Below are 22,177 nucleotides of genomic sequence, written 5' to 3'. Positions count from 1 at the left end.
ATGGTAAAACTTTTCTCAGGTTGCTTCTGAGAAGAACCTGATACTAATTTTCTTTAGATGACATACATTGTGTTCTAAGAAAGACACTCTACTCAGCATCAGCCCACCTTCTCATCCTTTAATCTTTGCCTTCCTCTACAATATAGGCTAGAAAACAAAATTCTTAATTTCCTGCATAGGTTGGATGTATAAAACTGGTATCCAGCATCCATTCTCACCTCCTTCTGTTATGTCATTTTTTAATTCTATAAACTGAAAAGTAAAAGCTACCTTTCCAAGATTCCCTCACAGCTAGGATTTTAAATGCAAGTGATAGCCTTACCAATCACATGTACACACCTAACATTTGGAAGGCAAATTAGAGCTTTATTGATCACATGCACACGCCTAACATTTGGAAGGCAGAAGTAAGTTGAAGACTATTTTTGTGCTGCTCTAGGCTTTCTGGAGACATTTCTCCTCCTCCTGAAATATCCATGGTTTCAATATCCTGCTTTGGAGTTACCAAGAAAAATTTGCAAGAGGCAGTAGTTAGATTCCACAATCTGATGACCATGACCAGCCTGCTGGGTGTAAAAGGCAATTGTAATGATGGTCATGGTGATGACTGACCCTAGTTTTCTGACCCCTGCTTTGTGACTAGGGTGATCTGTGCTTTAACTTATGGTTCCAGTGAACATATGTAAATTCTACATGGGCCAATATGTTATCTGTATAGACAAAGGTAACAACAAACAAATAACACTTCCCCCCCCCCAAAAAAAAACTGTAAAGAGGGATGGCACTGTTTCCTCATATAGCATAGTGATTAATTACACAGGCTTAGTAACACAGATTCAAGTTCAAATCCCAGGTCCACCATTAAGTTGTATGAAGTGGTCAAGTTACTGAAAATTTATCAATTTTTTGTCTCCTTCTCTGAAAAATGAGCATCATACTATAAATGTTGGTAAGTTATAGAAAAAGATTATATAAAACAATGCATGCAATATATCACCCTCTCTAAAAACTGAAAAAAAGAATCTCACTTGTATCCTCTTGCCCACCTGCTTCAGTGCTTCTACCTACTCACCTGTGGCCAGGTAACACCAGATACTTATCTCAACTGCAGGGGAAGGGCTTCGCCTTGTTATTCTGGCTCTCCACCCACTCTGGTTGTTTCCTTTCCTCTTTAGTCCCATCTTGCTTTCTCAAGTCTAGAGTCTCATTTGGACAGCCTTTTTCCTGCAAACACTTCATGAAATCAGACATGCCTTTTTTTTTTTTTTTTAAGTGACATTTTTAGGAATATGATTACCCGGAGGTGTTCAGCCAATACTTTGGACCCTCCTATAATTTGGAACAATTGCCTGCCCTTCAGGGAATGGTGAACTATTTTCGCAGCAGGCCCTTTTCGGAGGGAGAAACCTGCTTATCCTCACAATTTAAGAGCACTCTGGCTTGCTGTTTTTGAGAATAATTCTTTCCTGATCATTTCACCTCCAGCCCTTAGTTTTGGGAGACGCAATCACATTCTGTTGCTTTTCCACTTGGAAGTTTCTTGCTTTTTCAATTTACTTGAACCTATTTAAACAACAGTAAAAAGGAAAACTCCTCTGTATAAATTTAATTCCAGTTACCCTGACTTCTTTGCCATCTTCTGGTTATAATTTAAAGATTTTTTTTTTTAAGCTGGCATGTTTAAAAGGTGATTATTCACTTGACAGCTGGAGAAACTGGGATCATTAAAGGGAGAAATAATTAAAATTATTTTTAATGCAATCTAGCTCTTCTCTGTGTTTTCAGAACACTAGAAGTGTTCTTTGACATTTTGCAGCATCCCTTCCTTACTGCATGACTGAGGATTCAACTTATTTATTCATTTATTCAATAAATGGTTATTGAGCATCTGCTATCATCCAGGACCCATGCTAAGTCTTAGGGACAAAAATATGAATAAGACATGGTCTCACCTTTCCTCTGTCTTCTTGTAACCAGGTTGGATGCAAGAAAACAGAAAGAAAAGAATGAAAAGGATAAGAAGAGAAGTTATACAATTATAAGGAGAGGAAAAGAAAGGGGATGGTGAAAGAATAAGAAAAGAATTAAATGGGTTTGGAGAGGCTGAGCAGAAAAAAGAAAATTGAGAAAAGATAGAGGAGAAAAAATTGAGTAAGAAAGGAGATATAAAAATAAGAAAATGTAGTAGCATTGAAATTTATATACTGCTATTATCCTATGCATTCTTGTAATTTTCTGTATTTTCTGTAACTCAAGTAACTTGGTAATAAGCTCTCTAGTTCCACTGATGTCAGCAAAAAAAAAATAATCTTATTTTAATGTTATCTGTCTCTTCCAGTTTAAATCATAGACTGTTTTCAGTTTCATTCTGTCTATTCACGAATTTTTCTACTTTTCTCCTCTCCTTTCCCTTCTCCCAGAGTATTATCTGGGCCCAGTAGGAAGTTTACATTGCAAAATGGATGCAGGTCTCTAAGCCGAATCTTTGTTTCCGGCACCTGCTCGTTTTGCTGATGATATAAGTGGTCTCCCGTGTCCTAGTAACTGCCTCCAGCCTGAAGTTCTCTGTGGTAGACCCCTCAAAGATGTCTACCTCCTAATCCTTAGAACCTGTGACTATGTTACTTTACATGCCAAAAGGATTTAAGGTTGCAGATGGAATTTAGGCTGTTAATTATCTGACATTGAGATGTGGAGATTATCTTGAATTATTTGGGTCGGTCTAATATGATCACGACGTAAGAAGTGTGCAGAAGAGGAGAATCTGGGGGAGATATGATTATGGAAGAATGGTAAAAGTGATGCCATGGTGCTGGCTTTTAAGACGGAAGAAGGGGCCACTAAGCAAAGAATGTGGGAGGCTTCTAGAAGCTGAAAAGAGCAAGAAGTGTGGTCCTGTTGACATCTTAATTTTAGCCCAGTGAGACCACTGTCATCTCCATATCTACTCATTGGTACAAGCAGTAAATCTTGGATATTTGAGTACATATTACACAAGCCATGGGAAACCAGAAGAGGATTCTCAGCCCTCTTTTTGTCTAAACAAGCCATTGTACCATTTCAACTTTCCTAAGTATAGGACACCCTGCAAAGTGTCCTCCTGAGCATCTCTGAAGGGGAGAAGGCAGAATTACCCTCTCCTTTCAGGCTCTTTCTCAAAGTAAGTTTTCCTGACACCTCGGACAAGGCTCAAAATTTAGCAGTAGAGTCAGGCAACATCTCATGGAGTCAGGCATCATTTTCCCTCTGGCTGTGTGCCCTCTGACATGCTCCAAACATGCCCACCAAGTCCAGAAGTGGTGTTACTCTTCTGTGTAAAGGGAATTGCCTTAGGTTACATCTTCCATCTTTCCTATTTTATGGTTAATAGTAAGACTCTGTGATCTTAACTAACCAGCCCATGATTCTTGAAATTTAAAAGAAAGCTTTTGAATTTTAGTCAACTGCTATCTCTCAGAAGAGTCTGACTCTTCCAAGCAAAAGCCTTTGCTTGTACAATGTTGGTTCTTGAATGAGTTTCAAGAGCCTATTTCTAAAAGCAAAACATAAAATAACTTTCCCTCTTTCTCATCTTGGTTTTCTACTTCTCTGAAATAGTAACCACTCCGTTTCAGTGGATGAGGAAGAGTGAGACTCACTAAGTCTAAAAATCACACTTGATCATATTTTAAAATATTTCTATGCTATTGAAGGACAGGAGAAGAAAGAAGGAGAACAAAGAGGATAAGCAAAAATAAGCACACAAGTAAAGGACTTGAAGGATAAAAGGGAAGGAAAGTGGAGATGAGGAAATCACATTTAGGCTCACTTGGAAAAAATGAACAAACAAAACGCTTTTTCTAAAGTTTCTTTGCAGAACAGCTCAACTGTACTCTGAAAGTGATAGGACCCTCACCCACACCTAAAACATCACAATTTCCCTGAAATAGGCTCTCCTGCACCTTTAAGATTTTCTACCCCCTCATCCTCCTTGCTTTTGCATGGAGCTACTTGTCCCTTCAGTCCTCTCTTCCTGTTGCCAGGGATGACCTTTCCATCTCTCTCCATCAAGAGAGCTGAGCCAGGCAGCCCACCTGTGGGTCTCACAAGGGCAGCACTTATTGTGTGGTTCTATAATATTCTGCTAGCAGCTAATTTACTTGCCTTCCTTGTAACTCAGGCTTTCCATCCACAAAATGGGATTCTGTTCAAGGTAAAATTCTATGTTAATAAGCAGCCCTGCAGTAATTGATGCAATTACATTTATGTTCACTACTCACGTTGGAACTGAACGTGGGTAAGCATTCCATATATAATAGCAAGTTTCACATGGCCTTTCCTCCTGGCCAGAAAACTTGAGCTCCACGCTCTCAACTATACCCCTGTTCTCTTATTACCATCACTCTGAGAAAAAAATAAAGACCAAAAAGCAGTCACCAAGGTGTCCCTGGTTAATAAGATGAAATGATTAATTGAGCCCTCCAGTTTCTTCTGACAGAGAGAATTGCACAAACTCATTCTTCTTCCCTTTTCTCCTTCTGCAGTTCAGCTGAAGTAATTTCATCCAACTTTTCACCAAGCATGCACACACAAACACATGCATGACACACATGCATCTGTTCTTTCTCTCCCTCCCCTTATCTCTCAGTCTCTGTCTCTGTGTTTCTCTTTCTCTCTCTGCACTGCTCATTCCTGCTTCTGTATGAACACACTCTCACATATTCTCACACACGTGAACCAGCTCTCAAGCACTCTGTTACCTGCCACCCTTTTTCTTTCTTTGTCTTGGTGAAATACTGAAGGAAATGTGCACATTTCTCTTCTTGCCGCTCTTCTAAAAGCTTGTCCCTTCTTTTCCTTTTCCTCTTTTTGTATTTCCTTCTCCCCCAACCCTGCTTCATGATAGACTTGCTGTGAATGTGCCTCATACGTGGTCATGGTGTGTTGTACCTGTAAGTGATGGAAGGCAGACATTTCCAGGAGGAGACTGATCAGATTTGAACTGTGTAAGATCATTTTGTCAGCTGGCAGGGTCATGAGCTGCAGTGGGGATGGTATGGGAGTCAGGGAAATAATGAGGACCTATCTCAAGTATGGACAGGGGCTGTGGAGAGGTGAGATTTGCTTGGGGACTGAGGTAGGGCATAGAGTAGAGCAAACATCTCTGCTCCACCATGGCGACAAAGTCAGACAAAACAGGTGTGTGAGCACAGACAGTATATAATTACAAGTATGAGAAACTCTCTGTGAGTGTTAGGTGTTCCTGGGACTTGAGTAGGTTCTTCCTAGGGTAATGGCCTGCAAGGCTGAAAATTAGGTGCATATATTCAATAAACCTGTAAATGGAAAAGAACAATGATGGATTGTGAATTCAGATTTTCAACCTGGCTGTAAAAAGTATCATTTTTTTCTTACATTTAACTAAAGCTATTTATTATTCTGAAGATGAAATGCATCCCATTAGTGTGTTGAGGAGAATTTTCTCTTTGAGAATTCCAGATTATCCTTAGATGAATTTTCTCAAGATCAACTACATATGCACAATAACCTCATGAGGCAGAAGAGCTTGGATACAGGAAAAGTGAAGGTCATGTTATTTAAGGATCATAGAGACAATTGTTGGCATGAAAATACTCGTCAAGCTAACAGGTGACCTCACCTTTTAACTTCAGATGCTGGGTCACGGAGGTGTTTTAGTAAGAAGACAGAAAACAGATATTTTACCTCCTGAATAAAAAGGTAGAAACTGCCCAGCAGCATTCTTCCTGAATATAACTTCAGTCTGCATATAAAAAAAGAGTTTAGTGTCACACTAATCATCCAGGTTAGGAAACACGGGGAGGAGATTTAGATTAGGAGATTTCTACCTCCTAAACCTCCCTATTTTGCACAGGTTTCTGTGGCAACCGTGAGGGATACAAATAAAACAATAGATGCTTATATTTGTGCAATAAAGTTAATAAGACTCTGTACTTCAAAGAGAGACATCTGTGAAGTGCTACACAGGGACACCAAGAACTCTGATTTATAGCATGACTTAGAACCTGTCTGAAGAAAGGAGAGAAGGTCTCAGACAAGACTCCCTGAGACTGCTGGTTGATGTCCCCAATGCCTGGGTGAGGAGGAGTTGGAAGTTAAGCACAACTGCCCAACTGTAGTCACACACGTGCAGTATTAACATATTAATCTGACATGTGAACTTAAGGGAACTGTGATTTTCATACTTACACATCATTAATATTGTTTTAAATATACTTGGGTTTAAATGGAATGCCAGAACTTGCATGTTAAAAGTACTGGGCTGTAGTCTGCCTTCTCTGGCAAGAGCCCATTGTGTACTTTTCTTCCCAATTCCATGCTAGGTGAAGTTAAGTTGGTAGCTTGAAGTTGGCCATAGTGGAAGGATTTCACCATTAAAATATGAGAATTCTACAAACCAGGGCTTTTTTTTTGAAGGGCAGTTGTTACACATCTACCAGCACAACAATGTATACCAATGGTTTTCAGCATAACAATCTCTCTAAACCCCTTTCACCTAGAAAAAAAAACCTGGTCTAATGCATGACTATTGAATAAATGGTCAGAGAGAAGGAGGAGAAGAGATTTCGAAGAACAAAAAGAAACTGAAGACAATCTTTTCTAGAGAGAGAACCGAGTTTTGAGGAATGCATAGGAGAAGGTATAGCTGAGAATGGAAGGTAAGAAAGGAGAAAAAAGGCTTGGCTCAGACAAGTCAAGAACAATGAAGAACATAAGCAATTATAAGAATTATGAAAGAATTGAAAATGACTTGAAAGCAGAATACACATGGACAACGTTAGCAGATGAAGACCAAGGGTTTGGCAACAGATCTGAAAGAGCTATCCCCAACTCTAGTCAGTATCTTAGACCAGCAAAGATGAACAGACAAGAGATGAAGTAAGAAGTGTCTGCTTCATAATGATGCTCTAAGATGTGAGCCTGTTTCTGGGCAATGACTCCTTATGTTAACCTTTTTTAGTTGCACACATTTGTGTATACATCTTGGTGAATTTGGACATATTCATACACCCATGAAACCATCACCATATCAAGTTTCTAAAAGTATCTATCACTTCCAAAAATTTCCTCGTGTTCTTTTGTGTCGTGTGTGTGTGTGTGTGTGTGTGTGTGTGTCTGTATGTGTTGTGTTGAAAATACTTAAAATGGTATCTATTCTCTTGACATATATATATATTTTTGGCATCACTGCACAACATGAGGGATCTTAGTTCCCCAACCAGGGATCAAACCTGCAACCCCTGCAGTGGAAGCACTGAGTCTTTACCACTGGACTGCCAGCGAAGTCTCTTAACATATTTTAAAATGCACAATACTGTGTTAACTATAAGTACTACGTTGCACAGCACATCTTTAGAACTTATTCACCTTGTATATATGAAACGTTATACTCATAAAGTAACAATTCCCCATTTCTCCCTCTCTCCACTCCCTGGCAACTGCCATTCTATTCTCTGTTTCCCTGTGTTTGACTCTTTTAGGTACCTCATAAGTGGAATCATGCAGTATTTGTTCTTCTGTGACTATCTTATTTCACTTAACATGATGTCCTCTAGGTTCATCCATGTTGCCACAGATGACAAGATTTTCTTCTCTTTTAAGGCTGAAAAATATTCTGTTGTGTACAAATACTACATTTTCTTTATCTATTCATCCATCAATGGACATTGTTTCCATGTTTTAGCTATGATAAATAACGCTGCAGTGAACATGAGTCACAGATATTGCTAGTAGATCTTGATTTAATTATTTTGAAGAATTTAATTCTTTTGAAGAAACATTACTTTTGAGAAAAGAAACATAAAGACAAAGTTTGGAAATATACTCTTTCAGATTTAGTAGTAACAAAGTAATTTGATGCTGCTCAGAACCTGGTGAGCTATGAAGACCTGGTGAACAATTTTCATTATTTTCTAAGTTATCAGATGAGCTACTCTGATGACCAGGCCCAGAGACTAACAACTGATTTGCAGTCATTCACAGACACATGACTAGATGGAAGCACATCCTTACTCTTCTGGTGTTTTAGTGAGGAAGGTCTAGGGATGTCATAATGACTTCTGCTACACTATTAAAGAAAATGTTTTGCAAAGTGCATTTCCCCAAAGTGTTGTGGATGATGGGACCTCCATGAGTGAGGAGGAAAAGAGGAGAAATTTCAGTCCAACACAGCACTGGAACACTTGAAATCTCATTCAACCCCCTTTTTACACAATGGAGGAAAATGGAGATCAAAAAGGTAATTTCACTTGGAGATATTTCCTAAGTCAAGGTCTCCGGAACTCCTCTCCCAATTGTGATGCTGTTCTTTACACCTGAAACAGGGTGCAGGGAAATCATTTGGACAGTAGTTAATGATGGCCTTTGGAGTCTTTACCTGAGTCTGAGCACCAACTCCATGTTCTAGTTGGGGGATACTGCAGATATTTTATGACCTTGCTGAACCTTAGTCTTCTCACTTATAAAAGAAAATGGAGAATAACAGGATCTACTTAACAGTGGTGTTGTGAGGATTAAAAGACATCAATAGGCAAAATGTTTAGTGTAGTCTAGGGCATATGATGAAATCTCAGTGTGTGCTAATTATTATTTTTGTTGTGCTATAAAGATGGTGATGATGATGATGATGATGATGATGATGGTGATGATGATGATGGCGATAATGATGGTAATAACGATGATGTTATTTTAACTTAATCTTTGGATAATGATGTTTTAGCAGTTAACATATTTTGGCAATTGGCAAGGATTTTTTAAAAAACATATTTTCAATAAATAAAATCTATAATATCACAGGAGATAATGTGCTTTCAATTTACTTCAACTGATGTTTGATATTCTTGACACTAAGCCATTAGCTTCTCCGCAAAGAAGTACTACAATTGATGAATAGCTTATGATTTTTAACCAGGTCTTCTCTGTCCTTAGGCCCAGGTGAAGTTTTATGGGAGTGGGTGGCTCAGAGGGTTGCAATAAAATCTAACAAGTGTCACCTGATAATTAAACAGATTAATTACTTTGACCACCAAAGCAGTTGACCACCGTGACCACAGAACATTGACTTAGCAATTTATGATGAAAAGTCAGGAGGGTCATAAAAATTGGTGTCTGTGAATGTCCCAAAGAAGACTCACTTAGCTCTGAATGTGGACTGCCCCCACGGTTCTGGAATACAGTCGTCCATCACCTGCTCCTCACGCACTGCAGGAAGCAGCCACCAGAAAGGAGATGCAAATCTCCAGTGGCTCCAAAGAAACCATCTGAATGACAAATGTCGTGTGTAGTCAACCTCCAACTCTAGGGTCTGCTATTTACTACCCACTAACTGGGCTCCTTGTTCCCACTTTTGGCCACCTCAAGCCACTCTCCACATAGGGGCCATAGGGGTCTTTTAAAAATCTGACTAGGTTTTGTTATTCATTTGCTTGAAGCCATATGATGAACTTCCATTGTGCTTTAATCCTTTAAGCTGGCTTTCAAGATCCGTCTCTGTTCCTCTCTCCAGCCTCCTCTCAGACCTCCCCACCCTTATCTCTACACTCCAGACATGGATCATTCTTTCAGAGCTTCAGACACAACTCTCTTTCTACCTTCAAAACTCACAGCCTTTGTTTTCACTGCTCCCTAGTCCTAGAATGCTCTGCTCTGTCTCTCTGTGTGACTGTCTCCTGCTCATCCTTCAGATCTCAGCTTACAAGTCATCCCCTCAGTGAGCCTTAGTTGACTGTCCTCTTGGGTATTCTTCATCCCTGCTTCATTGCTTCACACACCGCACTTGCATTGTAAAAAGACTTTTAAATTATCTGTTTGTTTATCACCAACTTATGAAATCTCTATGAAGAAGGGGCTTGTTCTGCTTTGCTTGTCATCCTACACCCAAAATATTTTAATGCCTGATACTTCTTAGGTAATCCACAAAGTAACAAGTATTAGCCCTAGTACTACGTTAACATGCTTTGAACATTTACAATGGGCCAGGTTCTGAGCTAAGCACTGTGTATGCATGTTCTCATTTATTCCTCACACCAAGCCTATGATGACTGCTAATATTACACTTATTATTATTATTATTATTTTTTATGAGGAGACAGAGTCAAAGAGTATTTATCTGGTTAATCTGAGGCCACAGAGCTAGTGCTAGAACAGCAGGATTCAAACTCAGGTAGAGTTGAGGATTTTAAGCTTTACCTTGGCATTGAACCAGTAAATGCAAGATTCTTGGCCAGATTGTTTACTCCCTCTGGGTTTTTGAGACTTTGCTCAAGCATCAGTCACTCAGTGAGACCTCTACATTCAGTCTGAAATGATGTCTCTGCTGGGATCGTTGTCACCCTGACTTCATTTCAAATAGCATTTGTCACACTATTTTGATATTGCGTATGTCTCCCCACAATATCTTGGTGAAGACCATGTATCTTTTATTATCTTTTCCCTCTATTCATCCTCAAATACAATAAATAATTATCGATCATGTCCTTTATCTCAATTTTATTTTAGAAACTGGGAATAAGATAATGAACAAGACAGATAAATTCCCTGCCTTATGGAGCTTATAATTTGTGGGAGATGTTAGCCATGTAAATCATTTAACAAATAAAATAATTTTAGGTAGTAATAAGTTTTATGAAAATGAAAAATACAGGGAAAAAGGATAAAGAGAGTCTAGGGGAGTGGGTACTACTATAGGCAGGGTGGTGAGGGAGGGCTTCTCTGAGGATATGACATTTGAGCCAAGACCCAAGGATGAGAAAGGCTGGGGGAAAAGTTTTCTCACAAGAGGACACAACTAGTGTCCCATGTGTAGGGCACAGTATAGAAGTCCTAATCTGAGAATGAGCTAGGCCTTTGCTAAGAGCAGAAAACCAGTGTACTGGACCCAGGTTATGAGATACCCCAGATCTGTTGAACTTCATTTGTCCCAAGTTGTGATGGTTAATTGTGTACATCAACTTCCCTGTGCCACAGTATGCTCAGATATTTGATTAAACATTATGTCCAGGTGTGTTTGTGAGGAAGTTTCCAGAAGAGGTTAGCATTTAAGTAGGTGGACTGAGTAAAGCAGATGACCTTCCGCAATGTGGATGGGCATCACCCAATCCATCATGGGTCTGAAAAGAATGAAAAGGTGAGGAAAGTTGAATTTGCTCTCTGCCCAAATGCTTCAGCTGGGATCTCAATCTTCTCCTGCCTTTGACACTCCTGGTTCCCAGGACTTTAGGTCCAGACTGAGATCTCCACCATCATCTCTCTGGTTCTCAGGCCTTTGAACTGTACCACCAGCTTCTGGGTCTCAGATGGCAGATTGTGGAACTTCTCAGCCTTCATAATAGTGTGAGCTTATATCACTTATATTAAATCTCCTCCTATTGCTTCTGTTTCTCTAGAGAACTCCAATTCATACCAGCTGCCAGCTTGCTTCTCAGCCCCCCTAACAGGTCCTGTGGTCTTCAAAGTCACGAAGCCCTATGATTTTAAACCACTGCTGGCACAACTACTTTCTTTACACCACAAGTTGTTGTGCCTCCCAGGGTGAGTCTCCTCTGAGCCAGCTGAGACAGAACTGTAGCAGCTCCAGCACACAGGTCTGCAACCAGATGGGCCCACAGAGGCTCAGGTTTTTCTGTTAGCTGTCCAGGGCATCTGGTTTCAATAGTGCAAAAGTTAACATAAGTCAATACTCTTCAGGGAAGACTTTGGCCAATTAGAGACAGAGGACAGGAGGGAAGCAGCTGATAAATCCTTTATCCTTCCTTCCCTGACAAACTCTAAAATAGTTTGTGTTTTGCCTATGGTCTCTATAAGTTGTCCAGGAGCCTGAGCAAGAAGAACCCTTTCTTGTGGCTCCATCGCCAGCTTGGTCATGTACCGCCTTGAATTGGTCTCCCTCTTTCCCCACTTCATGTCCCATGTTTTTCTCACTCTTGCTTCCCTGGGATGGCACAGTCAAATAAAATATTTTTGCATAAGATTTGGCCTGACTGTTTTCTAAGGATGGAACTAAGAAAAAATCAGCCTGGCAGGAGCATAGTGAAAGAGAGAACAAGAGGCAGGAGATGAAGCTGAAAAGATGGATAGGTTGGCTCCTATAGGGTCTTGTAGGCCAGGGCAAGGGATTTAGACTTTATTCAATTGCAACCCATGGAAAGGAATAGCATAATCCCATTTAAATATTGTTTTTTTAAAGATTGTTTTCGCTACTCTATGGGTAATAGTCTCTAATGAACAACTTTTGTGCTGTGCATTAGGCCCTCAGTGCATGTTTGATGATTGATGCATGAATGTATGTCTTCTGTAATGGGTTTTATTCTCCTACCTAGTCTGGGTTAAATCATTTATCTTATGCATGGGCCCACCCATTAATAAATGTTTGTGGTATTCATACAGCATATATACATTTTTATTTCTCCTAGGAGTTTTTCCTTTCATTCCATAAACTTGCTTCTCTCTTACACCACTCCCCTCATTTCTTTCCCTTGGGCACCATTTTTTATGGAGTTTGGGTTAAGGGCCTGTATAGTTAACTTAAATTTAAATTAAGAGATGATTTAGTAAGACTTTGCATTTCTGAAATTATTCTGTAGCTGAATTGAAAACAGGAATGTTCTTTTTGTCAAGTTATTAAACTTCGAATATTTTGTGGGGTAGTCTTGTATTATCTCTGCTCACATGCATTGTGAAGTAGAATTGTGGCCACTTATAATGGGAGAGTTAAGAATTTAAGCCTTTCTACATAAGCCTTCAAGCCTTATTTTTTTTTTTTTTCCATTGAAGATAATTATGCATGCTGGAAATCATTGGTGGGGGCTGGTGAAGGGTGGCCAGCAAGTAGAAGGCAGGACACCAGTTGTCCCTTCCTTACAAAGGATGTTGCATCCTCCAAAGAAAAATGAATGAACAATTTCTGAAATTTTGTACTGCTATGTTCCTTAGCCAATTATTCATAAAGTCCTGCATAATTTTGAAACATTCCACTCTATTTTTCCACCTGTCTAAACCCCCTTTCTAATTCTCCCTCAATATTGAAAGAGGAGGCAAGCCAGACAGAAATGGGCTCACCATTAGAAATTACAGTGCCTGCTGGCATGGCCTTTAAACCAAAGACAATCCAAGCCAGTTCTGAGTGGGAGCCAAGTCAGTAGCTGAAGAGACCAGAGCAAATCCCAAGACCAAAGGCTTAAAAAGAGATATGTAAATACCAGAAAGATTTGAAACAGAAGCTGGGGATGAAATGAACCCAAATAAGTGCATACAGAGACTATAAGGAGTGAGCTAGCATGATTACATCAAACATCTTTGAGGCACCCAGGTATTGCCTGTATCAGTCACTGGGCTCATAATGTGTGCATTTGTTGGGCTCAATTGAGTTGAAGGTTCAGGCTGGGGAATGGACTCCTCCAATCACTCTCACAGCCTATAATCCATCTGATACCTCTAAATGCTCTCATGGGGACACTGCTTCTGGCTCTCTGTTTTCCCTCCTGAAAACTCTCCTGAAAGCATAAGAAGCATTCTTCCTCTCAATCTAGTCCTAGTATATTACCATCAAGATGGATTTCCCAATAAATCTGTGTTAATTCAAAAAACTAAAAATAAAACTACCATATGACCCAGCAATCCCACTCCTAGGCATATATCTGGAGAAAATCATAATTCAAAAATATACATGCACTCCAAGGTTCATTGCAGCACTATTTACAAATAGCCAGGACATGGAAGCAACTTAAATGTCTATCGACAGAGGAATGAATAAAGAAGATGTGGTACATATATGCAATGGAATATTACTCAGCCATAAAAAAGAATGAAATAGTGCCATTTGCAGCAACATAGATGGACCTAGAGACTGTCATACAGAGTGAAGTAACTCAGAAAGAGAAAAACATATATCATATAATATCGCTTATAATTGGAATCTAGAAAAATGGTACAGATGAACTTATTTACAAAGAAGAAATAGAGACACAGATGTAGAGAACAAACTTCTGGATACCAAGGGGGGAAGAGGGGGTGGGATGAATTGGGAGATTGGGATTGACATATATACACTACTATGTATAAAATAGATAACTAATGAGAACCTACTGTATAGCACAGGGAACTCTACTCAATGCTCTGTGGTGACCTAAATGGGAAGGAAATCTGAAAAAGAGGGGATATATGTATATGTATAACTGATTCAGTTTTCTTTACAGCAGAAACTAACACAATATCGTAAAGCAACCATACTCCAATAAAAATAAAAAATAAACATAAATAGTATAAAATGACATGGAATTGAATATAGTTTTATATATTGGGTTGGCTAAAAGTTCCAAGCCAAAAGAACTTTTTGGCCAACCCAGTATGTACATATGTGTGTTTACATCCTATTCCTGTACCACGAACAATTTAAGTTGGTTAAATTTAATACATTTCTTTCCCCCAAATCTTCATCTCTATACTCCGCTCTACTTTCTGACCCCACTTGGGATGAGGTTACCCCATTGCTATTTAACCAGAATACATATCACCCAACCTGAAAGAGGACTACTATTTTGAAAGTTTGTCAAATTATATATAAAATATATGAATTCACAATTTTCTGCAATTAGATGGTTAGATAGTTAGTAGAACTAAAGAAAATATACTTCAGTAAAATAGATTAACATTTTCATGAACAGGTCTACAATTCAATTCAATATGTAAATGTAAATCTGTAGAGCTAACCCCATTTCTGGGTGTGAAACTTTCTGTCGGCCTCCTTCTTCAAACACTCATTCATCTTGAAAATCAATGTGGAAGCATGGAATTGTACAAGACTTCAGTTGAAGTCTTAGCTAGATCACTCACTAACTGTGGAGCATTTCTTCTTTCCTATATTGATTTTTTAAATAAATAATTGAGCATCATTTTGTGTCCAAGTTCTCAGGGACCTTGCATTGAATGATTGTGTGAGTCAGGCTTTGACTAGGAAAATGGAAATGACTGTAGGTATTCCAAGCAAAAGGAATTTAATACCAAGAGTTAGATAACAATATTGTTGGAAAGTCTGAAAGATTAAAAAAAGGGAGGTGTGGTATTCTTGCCCAAAACTCTAGAACTGCAGGAAGTTGCTATCACTGCCCAGGGTGCTGCCCCTAATTTGCTTCTGCTGCTGCAAGAGGCCACAGAGTTGCACACCTGCTGGCGGTTTTCTGGTGCTACCCCCACACAACCACTACTGTTGCTACAGAAACTGGCATGCACAAGTCTGCAGTCACTGTTCTTCCCTAAACAGAACACCCTGTGCCTCCCTTCTATCTTCTAATAATATGTCCTTGCCTTACCCTTCGCAGTACCAAAAGAAAACCGTGATGGCAGGAGAGTCTGGGAAGAGTGGCTTCCAGTCTTCTAGCCCTGATGGTACAAGAGAGAGTGTAGAAATGGCCACAAGTGGTTCAGAGTTGTTAGTAAAAAATATGGCACCACAATGGAGACAAAGTCATAGATTTCATAGAGAACACCTTAGAATCTGATGGACTATGCAGGTAATTAAACAGATCATGAAATGTAGAGCCATCCCTAACTAAATTCTCATACTCTCACTATCCAAATATTTGCCATGACAACTTGAAGACATTTTATGTGAATTTTACCATTTGATATAAAACAACAAGCAAAACCTGTATGTTTTTGCTAGTGAAAACATTTAAGTTATATGGAAATCCTGGCAATAGAATGTGGATCACACTGCAGTTATACCTCAAGTGTTCTCTTATAAGGATATAATTCAGTGCTCATGTATTATTGCTACAATCTTCCCAATATTATTAAGTGAAAGTATTTTCTAAGAAGCTAGAAGAGGGAAAAGCACAATGAAATACTCAATGCCAAAGCTTTAAAAGAAATTATGGATCATTCAGACAAAATGATTGTTGTAAATAAGTATCACTGTGACATAGGCAGAGGTACCATATTAAAAATGCAATTATAAGTTCAATATCTTGTTATTGTTAGCTGTACAACTGTAAGCAAAGAAAAAAATAGAAGATTATATTTAGTTTTCCTTATCATTCTCATTGCTTGGTCTATGACTTTGGACGTTGATCTATAGGCATCTATTTCTTGAATCACAAACTCTAAGAAAAAAAACTTTGTCAGCTCCTCAAATTTGGATATGAGCAAACCTGATGCACTTACTATTTTACTCATTCTTTCACCAGCTTCCTCCCCTCGTTTTTACCATCATCTAGCAGCCACAGTGACTACTGCCTCCATCTACCATTTCTCATTACCAAACTTCACTCAGACAGCTCTTCAATGGATAGGTAACAATTTTTTAATTGTGTTTTTTATTGGTCTTACTTTGCTAAGCTCCACTTTCATTCATCATACATTTTAACCTAGTTTATGGTTTATTTTCATTATAGTATGCGTTGGTTGTGATAAAGGAGGAAAATGTAGTTTGTATCTGATTAATATAGTATTAATCTTTACTACACCTGTGATGATAAATGATGGTCTAGATGCCAACAGCTTCTGCCATGAGCTGGGAAGACATGAGTCTTCTCTTAATTTAAAGAAAATAAAATGTGGTCTCAGGTTGTCCCAAAATATATCATCCAAAACAATTTCAGGAACAAATTAAATTTGGGTAATTAGGGATAATTTTAATAACAAAAGTGCTATTGACTATTAAGATGGGGAAACACAAAGTTCTGAAGAGGGGGACCAAACTATTTGAACTAAGACTTGAAGGATAATTGGAGTTAGATACACAAAAGAGGGAGGGGAGGTTGGCATTGGGGACAGTCAAGGAGAAGACAGATTCTTCCAGGTAGAAGAAAGAGCAGGTGCAAAGACCATAAGCAAGAGGGAGTGTTTTCTGTCCCACTTTCTGAAAAGAGGGTAAGTATAACCAAGACTTAGGAGTTGAAGAGTAGAAAGAGGAAAGCTTACAGAGCTAGGCAGACTGAGGATATCTTATTAGTCATGTCAGAGAATTTGGACTTCATCATAAGGCAAGGGAATTCTCTGAAGGATTTAAGTCGGAGAGTAAGTTGATCAATTTGAATTCTAGGAAGGCTATTTTATGTGCTCTGTGGAACATGGATTGGAGGGTATAATACTGAACATGGGGAAAACTGTAAGGAAGCTATTGCAATAGCTTCCCCAAACCTTAATTTTCCCTTAAGTGATAGTTATACTACTTCCCTAAGTATCATTTGTAGTGAACATCTTTCTATCTTTGGGCTTTGCTAAGTTCAATATTTTTTATTTTCATCTGTGTTTGATTAATAAACTAAATCATTGATGTTGCATCCTTACAAATATTTACTTTTGCATAAATATAAATGTGTGGTTTCCTGGAGTTCTCAGTTTACCTAGTCTAAAATTATGCATGTTAATAATAGCTAATGTACACTGAGTACTTGTGCTAAGTACTTGGGATGTGGTTTCTCATTTAATGCTCATAAAACCATTTGAATTATTATTATATCCTTCTTATGGGTGTTGGGGCTGAGGCTTAGAGAGGTAACATTTGCTCAAGGTCATGAGATTAGTGTCTCATGGAGCAACCCAACCCAGGTCTGCTAGACACTAGAGCCAAAGCTTTCATTCACCAATTGACGTGTGGTTGACAGCTGTTCTTTTCCTGTAAGTTACACAACATGGAGACATCAGATGGAGAACGTAGCTCTTAGGAAATGTACAGACTGGGGAAAAAATTAAAGAGACTATAAGGATATATTCCAGTTCTTCAAGCAATAATCAAGTAGCTGGCAACATTCTATTCAGAGTAGATCTTCATTTTTCTCTCTAACTCACCATCTACAGATGAAGAAACTAAGATCTAGAGAACTGATTAGATTTGCTCAAGCTCATTCAGCTAGCCTGTCATACAAGTGACATTCAAGTTCTCAAGTATTCGACTCTAAAGCCAGTACTGCTTTCACTTTGTTCATTTGTAGATAGAAATGTTCAAGTGTTTTAGAGCCTTAGTAATTTTTTAAAATCACTTGGGCTGGTTCCACAGTACAAAGATGCCTTAAGGCAAGGTCTCCGACTTGATGACTTCTCAGACCTGCCGTGTTCTAACACACTTTCCTGCCTACTCTTCTCCTGTTTGTTCATTTCTCTGTTCTCTTTGTTTTCTGCAGCAGTCATTACTCTTAGCGGTGTAGGTTGTGAGGCTTTCAGGACTTTGATGACGCTCAAAACCTTTGAAAATTATTCATGTTATTCTGCTGGGAGCTGAGTCATCCCTTATGGATGTATATTGAAAATGGATGGAAAGTATATTATTTTAACCAACCAACTAAATAAATTCAAGCAAACAGAATTGTTGATGACTCCTAGAGAATACAAGACTAAACAAGAATTTCCTTTACACAGTAGCCCAAGATTAGAAGATAATCCTCTAAGTGCCCTAGGGATCCTTTGGGAAAGATAAGGGCTTGTAAAGAACTCAACGGGCTTTTGCACAGATTGCCATGTCTTCCCCTCATGAATTTGTCTCCCTTTTATAGCAGGAGAAATTAAGATCCTAAATCACAAGCAAAAAAGGGGGCTATATCCAATACTCTCTAATTCTGCATTTAAAAAAAAATCTTCTAACCTGTGGCTCTAGCTCTCAGCCACTAATCTATACATCATAAGATGGAGGTACAGGTGTAAACACCCATTCCTATAACCCTAAGTGAACTTGATATGACTTCTAAATGGCCTCTGGTCCAGATGGCATGCTTATTTTACCGGGTATTTCAAGGTGATAACTGATTTAAAACAACTTGGACTTTTCCTAGAGTTATTAATTATGTTTTATATTCATGTATTTAGAAAAAATTAAATAGAATGAAAGGGTAATTATCAATCATCCAAGCTAATATTTTCTTTTTTGAGTGTGTAGTGTATAAAAGATGTTGGCACTCATGTCTTTATTAGTTATAATGCCAAGTATAGACTTCTGGATCTATCTGTGGAAAATAGTAAAAAAAAGAAAGGAATATTTACAACTTCTTAATGCTTTTAACAGAGACGACAGAGTGATAAATTTTACTCTTATACTATAAAGACATGTCAAGTGAGTTAATCTATTGGTTAGTGAGCAAGCTTGTCAAAATAAAGTTAAGAAAGTTAGCTTATTGGACACAATTCTAATAAAAATATGACTGACTATAACAACAGCAGTTATCTTCAGTGTGTTCAATGTGTAAGGCAATGATATAGTAACTGCACATATATTTTCTCTAATCTCTCACTCATGCTGCAGGATGAATATTAGGCTCACTTAAGATATAAGTAAATCAAATCTCTGAAAAGTCAGGTCACTTGCCCAAGATCACACTACTCTAGTGAAACCAAGATGGTGCCAGGTCTCCCTGACTTCAAAGCCAACCTTCTTTCAACAGACTAGTGTCTCTATAATAATTGATAGTTTTGCTACACAGTTGACACCATCATTTAAAAATAAAAGACAAAAATAAGAGATAAACAAACAAAATACTGCTTATTTATTGAGACGTTCTCATTTGACCGAAGGATAAAATGAAATGCTTAGAATGGAAAAATAGTTCGCGTGGCTGGTTAGTGGTCTAGCTGTTTAGATTCCCAGTCCAGGGCTCTTCCTTGCCCACCTGCCTCTCACCTCTGACATGTACAAACCATAGCTGATTTCCTGCAAATCTAATCTGGGTCTATTTTAATTCTATGTTTCCTTTAGTGGTTCATTTTTCTCATTCTAAGAATCCTAAGGTAGAGGAGAATAGACAGAAAGATTCCAACGCTGGTGAAGCTAAAGGAGAACTGAATGGAGAGCCCAGAGACTGGAGTTCCAGCCCAGTTCTTCAGTCACCTGAAGGGCCTTGGGCAAGCACTCAGCCCCTCTGAGGTTTACTTCTTCTCTAGGAGTCAGAAAGAGATACTGTCCTTTCCCAATGCCTAGGGTTGTTGAGGAGAGCAAGTGGGGTAATGAATGAAAGAGTGCTTTGCAAGTTTTGAAGCCTTGTATGAACTGTAATGGTCCAAAGTACAGGACACTGTGAAGATTAGATGAGAAGTGCTGCAGACATATTCTGTGCTCCCCGCTCAACCCTCAAACCATTCTCTTGGCTCACATAATTTAAGCAAAGCTCTGGTGGGCATCTCAAGTGTGCCAGCTGCACCCTGCTTTTTTTTTTTTTTTTTCCTTCTAAGTTACCTCTCAGGTCTGTAGGGCTTCTTATCCCAGGAACAGATGCAGCCTGGGAATACAGGAGTAGTGACTTCCCACAGCTGTAGTGGACAGAAGTAGAGGTATAAATGCCCCAGCTTCCTATGCTTCAGAGGAACAATTCTGAGGCACATTCTACAAGAGTCCTCAGATGGCTCCTACAGGGTTCAGCCCCAGCTACTCACCTCAGTGTCTAGCTCAACACCCCAGACTTTACTGACTGTTGTTTCACTATTTTACTTCCTCTCCCCCATCTTTGCTTCATAGTATCCCCGCCGCGATGGTTAATTTTATGTGTCAACTTGACTGGGACACAGGGTACCCAGATATTTGGCTAAACATTATTTCTGGATGTGTCTGTGAGGGTTTCTGAATGTGATTAACATTTGAATCAGTAGATTGAGTGAAGCTGATTGGTGTCCTGATGTGGGTGGACCTTACCCAATCTGCTGAAGCCTTGAGTAAAAAGAAATGCTGAGTAAGAAAAAAAATTTCTCTCTGCCTGATTGTCTTCAAGCAGGTACATTGGTGCTCTCCCACCTTTGGACTTGGAATCAAACTGGAACTTATACATCAGCTGTCCTTGTTCTGCAGCTTGCTAACTGCAGATCTTGGATTTTTCAGCTTCCATAATCACATAAGCCAAGCCGGATTCCCTTACGGTAAATATCTATCTATCTGTTTATCAATCTATCTATCTGTCTATCTATCCACCTAATCTCCTATTAGTTCTGTTTCTCTGGACAACTGAGATAATACATGTCCTAAGTCAACAACTTGCATCCAAATCATTGTCTCAGATTCTGCTTTAGGGAGATCTTGAATGAAGACTGGTGAGCTGATTTTTTGATCAACTGATTCCTTTCACTTATGCAAAAGTTTACAGAACTGCTACCATGTGCCAGGCAATATGCTGGGGAATAGGGGAATATGACAGACTCCTGATCTGGAGGAATTTGCAGAACAGTGAGGGTGACAGACATGGAAATGGATAATTGAAATGCAAAGCAGTAAGGGCCAGAATAAAGGGGAGCATCCCTGCATCCTGGCCTCATCTCTCTGTCTGGATCAGCATCCATGTTTGGCTGTGGCTCCATTTATTGAATTTTTGGTCATACTTCCTCAGTACAGACCCCTTCCCCAGGTTTGGCCCAGACTCTGAACCAAGACCTCTCCCTTAATGATGTTTCTGGGCTTGTGCGCTGATGCAATGACAGCTGTGAAGAATGCTCTGTCCCATAAAGGTCAACGAACAGCGTAATCCATAGACTAGCACAAAGCCTATTGCTGCAACACAGATTTTAACCTTTTGGTTTTGCTAAGGCAGTCCCCCAGCTCCTGCACCCTGCCTGGGGCTGGTGGTGATGGGGGGAGGCAGAGGTGGAATTCATTACAGCAATTCCCTATACCAGACTCCCTTCCGCCCTGCCAATCCCCTCAAATGTTGCATCTGGTGTCTTGGACCTGGGTTTACTGGACAACAAATGCCTGATTAAAAGTGGCAGTGCTGCAGCTCACATTACAGCAAATGCAAGAAAGTGGAGCATGAATAACCCACCCTATGTCTTCCTTCATGCTGTGGGCCCAAAGGATTCAGCTGCTGGCTCTCCAGCCTCTCCAAAGCAGGAAATCCTTTTTCTTTTGGCTCTTTCACAAGTTAAATTCCTGCTCTGAATCAGTCACTTTACTGGCACTGAGGGCCTGAAACTAATGAGACTACATCCACTATTCTGAGTCTCCCATAGCCCAGCAGGGAAGTCTGAGGAAACACAGGGTTGCAGCACATCCTGGTCTTACTCTGTGAACACTTTCTCAGGACGGCAGTGGGTGAAATGGTTTAGACAGGCATACTCGTATTTGAATCCCATCTCTAGCTTCTGAGTATGGGCAAGTGATTTCAACTCTCTGAGCTTCCAATTCTTCATCTCAAACTGGGAGAATAGCCTTGAACAACATCTATTCCTCCACTGCTGGCCCCTAAGAAATGAT

Source organism: Eschrichtius robustus, chromosome 4, assembly GCF_028021215.1.
Source record: "Eschrichtius robustus isolate mEscRob2 chromosome 4, mEscRob2.pri, whole genome shotgun sequence".
Classification (NCBI taxonomy): domain Eukaryota; kingdom Metazoa; phylum Chordata; class Mammalia; order Artiodactyla; family Eschrichtiidae; genus Eschrichtius; species Eschrichtius robustus.
This window is presented reverse-complemented; position numbering follows the sequence as displayed.